The sequence below is a fragment of the Otolemur garnettii genome, unplaced genomic scaffold (genome assembly GCF_000181295.1).
Source record: "Otolemur garnettii isolate 467f Iridium unplaced genomic scaffold, OtoGar3 scaffold00013, whole genome shotgun sequence".
Lineage (NCBI taxonomy): Eukaryota > Metazoa > Chordata > Mammalia > Primates > Galagidae > Otolemur > Otolemur garnettii.
Window position 1 is genome coordinate 17,002,543 of NW_003852408.1, and position 8,290 is coordinate 17,010,832.

At 37.6% G+C, this 8,290-nt stretch overlaps 1 protein-coding gene across 1 annotated transcript in view; it reads left to right on the forward strand.

Annotated features, from left to right (window-relative positions):
* ABCA12 (ATP binding cassette subfamily A member 12) overlaps nt 1–8,290 on the forward strand; it is a 174,594-nt gene that overhangs the window by 6,628 nt on the left and 159,676 nt on the right. The window lies entirely within an intron of this gene.

The window sequence follows — 8,290 nt, forward strand, 5'->3', positions numbered from 1 at the left end:
TGTGGGGGTATAGTGGTTTATCTATTGGTTTCATATTAGTATTGTGTATATTGGATACTTGCTTTTCCATTCTAGTGATGCTTTACTAAGAATAATATTCTTCAACTCCTTCCAGGTAAATACAAAAGATATAAAGTCTATAAAGTCTTCATCTTTTTTTCTTCATTTTTTATGGCTGAATAGTACTCCATGGTATACATATACCACAGCTTATTAATTCATGCATGAGCTGATGGGCACTTGGGTTGATTCCACATCTTGGCAATTGTGAATTGAGCTGTGATGAATGTTCTAATGTAAATGTTTTTATGATAAAATGTTTTTTCTTTTTCTTCTGGATAGATACCTAGTAATGGGGTTGCAGGATCAAATTGAAAGTTTACTTTTAGCTCTTTCAGGATTCTCCATACTTCTTTCCATTAGTTTGTATGTATTAGTTTGCAGTCCCACCAGCAGTGTAAGAAACCTTTTCTCCTGATCCACACCAGCATCTGCAGCTTTGGGAATTTGTAATGTGGGTTATTCTCACTGGGGTTAGCTGATATATCAGGGTGGTTTTGATTTGCATTTCTCTGATAATTAGAGATGATGAGCATTTTTTCATGTGTTTGCTGGCCATTCATCTCTCTTCTTCAGAGAAGGTTCTGTTCATGTCTCTTGCCTAGTGATAATTGGGGTTGTTTGCTCTTTTCTTGTTGATTAGTTTGAGTTCTCTGTAGAGTCCAGTTATCAGCCCTTTGTCAGATTGATAAAATACAAATATATTCTTTTGTTCTGAAGGTTGTCTCTATGCCTGAATCATTGTACCCTTAACTGTGCAGCAGCTTTTTAGTTTGATCACATCTTATTCATTTATATTTAATGTTACTACAATTGCCGATGAGGTCTTCTTCAGAAAATCTTTCCCAGGCCAATATTGTTAGTTTCCCCACACTTTCTTCTAGCATTTTTATTAGTTTGTATTTTAAGTTTAAATTTTCTATCCAGTGACATTCAATTTTTCTAAATGGTGAGAAGTGGAGGTGAAGTTTCAGTTTTCTACACCGGGCTAACTAGTTCTCCCAGCACCAATTATTAAATAGGGGTTCTTTTCCTCAGTGTGTGCTTTTGTATTTTATTGAAGATCAGGTGGTGATTTGTGGCTGGGTTCATCTCTAAGTTCTCTATTGTATTCTATAGGTTTATTTCTCTATTTTTGTGCCAGTGCCATGCTGTTTTGATCACTATAGACTTGTAGTATAACCTGAAGCCTGGCAAGGTGATGCCTCCAGATTAGTTTTTATTTCTTAGAATTGCATTGGCTATTTGGGTTTTTTTTTTCTGGATCCATATGAAACAAAGTACTATATTTTCAAGTTCTTCAAAGTGTGACGTTTGTATTTTGATGGGGATTGCATGAAATCAGTAAAACACTTTGGATAGTATGGCTATTTTAACAATGTTGATTCTTTCCAGCCATGAGCGTAATCTGTTCTTCCATTTGTTAATGAATTTTGTTATTTCTTTTCTGAAGGGTTTGAAGTTCTCTCTGTAAAGATCCTTCACATCCTTTGTTAGGTATATTTCCAAGTATTGAATTTTCTTTGAAGCTACAGTGAAAGGTATTATGTCTGTGATTTGAGGCTCAACTTGACTGTTAATTGGTGTATATGAAGGCTACTGACTTGTGGACACTGATTTTGTATCCTGAGATGTTTCTGTATTCCTTGATCACTTCCAGGAGCCCTGTGATTGAGTCCCTGGGGGTTTTTAAGCATAAGGTCATGTCATCAGCAAAGAGCAAAAGTTTGACCTCCTCTGCCCCCATTTGGATGCCTTTTATATCCTTTTCTTGCCTGATTGTATTGGCTGGAACTTCCAGAAGTATGTTGAATATCATGGTGATAGAGGACATCCATGTCTGGTTCCAGTTCTAAGTGGAATTGCTTTTACTTTTATTCCATTTATCATTGTATTGGCTGTGGGTTTGTTGTAAGTGGCCTCTCTCAGTTTAAGAAACGTCCCATCTATGCCTGTTTTCTTGTGTTGTCAGGAAAGGATGTTGATTTTTGTTGAATGCTTTTTCTTCATCTATTGAGAGGATAATATGGTCTTTGCTTTTACTACTGTTTATGTGATAAATTACATTTATGAATTTATGTATGATAAACTATCCTTGCATCCTTGGGATAAAGCTCACCTGATCATGATGTATGACTTTTTTAATGTATAGCTGTATTGTGTTTGCTAGGAATTATTGAATATTTTTGCATCAATATTCTTTAATGCTTTTGGTCTGTAGTTTTCCTTTTTGTCAGGTCCTTTCCTGATTTTGGTATCAGGGTGATGTTTGCTTTGTAAAACACACTGGGGGAGGATTCTTTCCGTTTCTATGTTTCAGAACAGGTTCTCAATATAGGTACAAATTTCTCTTGGAAAGTCTGGTAAAATTCTGGTGTGAAACTATATGGTCCAGGACTTTTCTTTTTGCAAGATTTTGCATTGTTGATGCAATTTGCCTGGTACACAGTAGGTACTCAACAATTTCCCATTGCATTAATGAATGTGTAAACCTTACAGAAATGATTAATATATTGTAGGTTGAGATCTAAGTATCCTTAAAAGTCTCTGAGAGACTGACTCCATGAAGAGGAATGGGCATTCGTCATCTTAGACCCCTGATTTTTATTTGTTTTCAGTGTTAAGACAAAAGAACCCCAATTGAGATTAAGAAATTGTACTGCTATTCAGTGTCATTTACTTCTGACATAACCAACTTCAAACTACTCTAGTGCATGGGGCACAAACTCAATTATATGCAAGGACAAGACAGGTAATGTGATTATGTGATATGTACCAAGGGCTTCATAAGAAAACAGGAATGGAGATGCTGCTGCTGAAGTGGAGAGCGCATGCCCTACACAGGCTTTCAAATTTTATTAAAACAATACTATTACTAAACCTGTGTGCAAGAAACAAAACATATCCGTGAGTCTGATTTGGCCTTTCTACTACCAGTCTGTGCCTCTGCCCTAGGATAATCAAGAAATTAAATTCATAGAGTAGTCAGATAATATTTTAAAGCAGTTTTCTCAATTTAAAAATATGGAGTAAAACTTTTTAGTTTTAAACTCACCTGTCTCTTATTTACCTTACTGAAAATGATAAGAAAATAATAACAGTGGTTGACCCAAATAGGATCAGATGGACTAGCAGGAATTGGAATACAGGGTTCTGACAAGGTAACTGAGTAGGAATGGCCTCAAGTAGAAATTATATGCTTTGCCTAGATTTTTTAGAATATTTGTTCTGTGAAATTTTAAATATTTGAAACAATAGCTTTTAGCAGTTGTGGAGGCAAATGTTACTAGATAATTCAATTTAATTAGTAGATACTACAGATAAGCTTTAAAAGAAAATTTGGAGTGAATTTACATTTGATTGACTCAAGCATTTGTTTAAAATTTCATCTTGTCATTTTTGAGTGGATAACTTAGTGGACTATAGTGTGCCCTGGTGTTATCATTAATTCCCCAAAGCTTAACACATATACAGGATAGAGTTCCTACATAGGAGCTCATTTGTTTGTTTTTATCTTTTTTTCCTGTCCATTTATCTTTTGCTTCCTTTTTAAGACAAGTTCTGGGTTTTCAAAAAGAAACAGAGATCTTTTAAATTATTTCTAAAATTTTGAATTTGAAATAATTTTAAATTTAAATAAAAGTTGCAGGAACAGTACAAATAACTTTTTATTTTTTCCTACAGCCATTTGAGATTGGAATGAATTACCCCAGACATACCAGGGTGCATTTTCTCCAAACCAACATAACCCAACTTCATCATCAAATTCTCACACCCAATTCAAGCTTCACTAGTTACGGAACTGTGTCCATGATAGCAAAAATAGCCAGTTAGCATCATGTGCTGCCCCTCATTTTCATGTGTCCTGTCTTTAGTCTGACAGTTGCCTAGTCATTCCTTGACTTTCGTGACCCTGACACTATAGAACTTTCAAGACCAGTTGTTGTGTAAAGTCTCTGTTGTTTCCTGTATTTTAGAGTCAGATTATTCATCTTGGTAAGAATACAACAGAAATGGAGTAGTGCCTATGGCTCAAAGGAGTAGGGCGCTGGCCCCATATACCAGAGGTGGCGGGTTTAAACCTGTCCCCCCGGCCAAAAAAAAAGTACAACAGAAGCAATGCTTCCTTCTCTCCATCGTATCACACCAGATACATGATGTCAATATGTCCTATTTTGTGGGGAAATATTTTGAGACTCTGAACATATCCTATTCCTCACTAGCCTTTCCTTTAACTTATCTGTTTGTTTATTTATTTATATCCGCATAGATTCATGAATTCCTAGTTTATTCACTTAGATACAATATTGTATTATCATAAGGTATTTTAATGTTTAAGTTCAGCTGGTTAGTTAATGTCATGCTCAAATTTGGCCACAGGCTAGTAATATCTGTGTTCTTAGATCTGTCCTCATCCTTCTCTGACATTTTTCTGAGCAGTATATCAATCACTCTTCTATCTTTCTTTCTGTCTGTCTGTCTATCTATCTATTTTTCTTTCTATCAATCTGTCCATCCTCCCATCTATCATCTTTACTTTTTTTTTTAAAGACAGTCTCATTTTGTCACCCTCAGTAGAGTGCTGTGGCATCACAGCTCACAGCAACCTCCAACTCTTGGGCTTAGGCAATTCTCTTGCCTCAACTTCCCAAGTAGCTGGGACTACAGGCACCCACCAGACCACCCAGCTATTTTTTGGTTGCAGTTTGGCCAGGGCCTGGGTTCAAACCTGCCACCCTCAGTATATGGGGCTGGACCCTACTCATTGAGCCACTGGTGCTGCCTTTCATCATCTTTGCTTTATCTTTCTCTGTCTTCTGCATATTTTCTCTAGCTCTGTCCAAGCCTAGAAATAGCAAGTCTCCAAGAACAAGGGTCGCACCTAACACTCAGATGTCTACTGAAAAATGCTAGTGTTTTCTGGAAAAATGGGTGTTTTCAGAGCTGGGGAAAAAGGTACAAAATGAAACAGAAACAACTTGTTGAACCAGACATAGGAAATAAGTTAATATCACACACACATGCATGCATTTAGATTTACATTTTATATTTTGGAAATGAGGAATGTTTGCCTATATTGTTAATTCTAGCCCAACGCTATAGAGTTCATTTCCGTGTTTGTAATTCTTATGATGAATATTGAGAAACTTGGTTTCCCAAGTAGGGGCTATATTTACCTTTTGGTCAGCCTCCTCTTATGAAATCAATCACCTGTCTCTGCCTCTTCCCTCTCTCCCTGCACCGACACCTTCCTCACTCCCCTTGGGCTCTGACTGCTCATGTCCTTGTCATCCACCAGGGGATCCACGTCCCTCACTGGGTCACCGTGGCTCACCGAGTCCTACTGTGGACGTTGACCTTGCCAGGCCCCACCTAAAACATTTTGTACTGAATTTTTTGTACTTTTAAGGAAAGGAAAGAGAAGAAGAGAGAACCAAATAGAAAATCTGCATAGAAAATAAACCCTGGAGAAACAGGACACAAATGCTCAGGCCCACTGAGGAATTCTGAACTATTCAGTGCGTGTTGGCCCTTAAATGCCAAGAGCACAGAGCACGGGGATGAAGTATAGAGGGACTCTGAGACAATTAAAATATTTTCAAAAACACCAAATCTTCTGAAATTGCTGTCCTTAAAGCTCTCAAGTCACTCCGATGTCTATCTATGTAAAATCAGTAGATTAGCCCTTTCTCCCAACCAACAAAGTCACGGCCCGTAGGTTTAGCATTTGAATCCTTGGCACTGCCTTTGCTTCTCAGTTGCTTATGATAATATTTAGAATCGTGTTGAGAGCAAGCCTGCTGCTATGGAAAATTTAAATTTTATTTATTACTTGCTTTTGTGATTAACTTGTCAACCTTCACATTCCCAAGATCACAGTGTGAAGGGCTTCGTATTTATTATCCCTCAAAAATGCAGTATGCAAAAATGTTCCACAAACCTCTCTGACCCAGGGAAGTCTTCTGATTATAGATTTTCTTATGGGTTTGCTCTGGTTTTTTGCCTTTAACAGCATCTAAATTGCCTTAAATTTCCTTGCCTGGATTGAAAGCATGTCTAAAGTGTATTTCAAAATTTACCAAAACATCCTCATGAAATCATCAAATCAGACCAATCAAAATACAACTTAAACATATCCTACAACAGATGCCCTGTATTTGAATTTGAATGTACACTTGAGTTGGTATATATAGTTGATCTCAGCCACCGAATTCTCATGAGGTTTCCACAGAAAATGAACAGATGCTTCCCACAGTAGCTGTGGGGCACTGTCTACTCAGATGAATACTTTCTTTAAGAATAATCATGGCATCAAATACAAAATTTATAAAGCCGAAACGTTAATATTTTTAACCTTAATTCTTTATAGTCTACATTTCAGATCAGTCACATAAAATAAAAATGGCACCTTGTATCCAGGAACTGAAAAACAGACTCTGAATAGACTACCAGAGAATAGTCTAGGATAATAACACCTCTTGTATTTCTGTTGTACTCATACGTCTTTAAAACATTTTTCTGTAGTGCTTTCTTATTTGCTCCTCTGAACAGCATGATAATTATAAAAATCCTGGCCTATGTACTTTAAGGATGAGTTCCCTGTGCCCTGATTTGCTCAATCACTGGATATGGTACTTTCAAGAAACTGCGCCTTCTGCACCCCACAGAATAAAGAAAGGGAATTGGATCAGACTGAGACTTCTTATCATCTTCCGTGCCAGGGATGTCTTTGGTAGTCTGGTCAAGCCTACGGCCCTTCTAAGAATAATGTCTTTACTTACCAAATAAAATAAAATATATAAGATTATAAATAAAATATTACATATAAATTCAGTTCTTAAAGCAAGTTTATGAAATGGTAGGATGTGTGTTTACGAGACCATGAAAGAAAAAGGACCAGCGGTCCATCTGCAGGTGTGGAGATTTTAACATGATGATGAGTGCACATGGCACTTGGAGGAGACTTCAACAACTCTAACGTGATTTTAAGACATCCCTGATTTCTACAGGTGACAGGTACTGCTAATAATATTGTGGTTCATTGCCTGTATTCATCATTAATGGAAATGCTAAATTTAAATTACCAACTAGAGAAGTGTTTTTATATGCAAATTACAAATGCCCTGAGTTCTATCCATAAGACGATTTCAAAGAAACTTTCCAACAAAACATGTTCCGAGACTTTTACGAAAGCTCCTGCTAGTTAGGTGGGTTAGGTGGGTGGGTGCACGTCCCATTCTGTTCCGAGTGTGGCCCATGGAACGTGGGCAGAAGCAGCACCACGGGAGCTGGTCAGAAATCCAGGAGCTCAGGCTCCACCCCAGACCTCCGGAACCAGAATCTGCGTGTTTACTAGATCCCCATGTGACATGAGTACATTCGTGTTTTAGAAGTGCTGATTTACATGAAGTTGCTCAGCCTGTCTGGGTGCTTTTCAGCTGAGATCAAACCGAAGGCCTTAGAACTCCTCAGGTCTACAGCGAACGTCTATTTCTAATGTCTACTTACACTCCAAGTCTAAGAAGTTGGTGACAGGCCTACCAGCAAGGAGAGCAGTGCCCTAGGACACATGTGGAGATTTTAGTAGAAGATTTAGGTTAAGCATTATTTAAGGATCAATAATTGATTGGGTTTGGATTGTCTTTGAGACTTGAAGAGCCCCAGGCAGAGAGTTTAATTGAGCAAAAGCAAACTGTCTCTGAAAAGTGAGGGAGGAAAGGGAACAAGCCTGACTCCACTATCTGCCCGCACAGAAACATAGTCGCGAGTTTCACTTTATTAAGTACAGGCCAGGTTTGTCTCTATGGTTTGGTTTCCATAGCACAGTCAAGGTTCTTGTGAGTGTGTGTTTTTCACTTTTCTTGAGCCAGTTTTATAGATATATAAAATATTGAGCAGTGAGTGCCTTTAGACCTGAATCACGTCTGTGTGGAGGAAGAAGCACTTCCTAACGCGCTTCAAGTGGAATTTCTCTAACAGAAATTTGAATGCAGTGTATGTATTTTTCGAGCACATACCTTGTACCAGGTAGTGGAAATTTGGGGATTAATATAATACTATCCTTACCATAAAAGAACTGTCAGTTTATTTCAGGAACCAGGCAAAAAAACAAAAAACAAAAAACAAATCATTGCCTATAATGGCATGTTCAGTTCTACGATAGAAACAAAGCCTATGACACCGGGATAAGAGGGTTGCACAGAACTTTAAGTTCCCGTTTTCTCTTTCA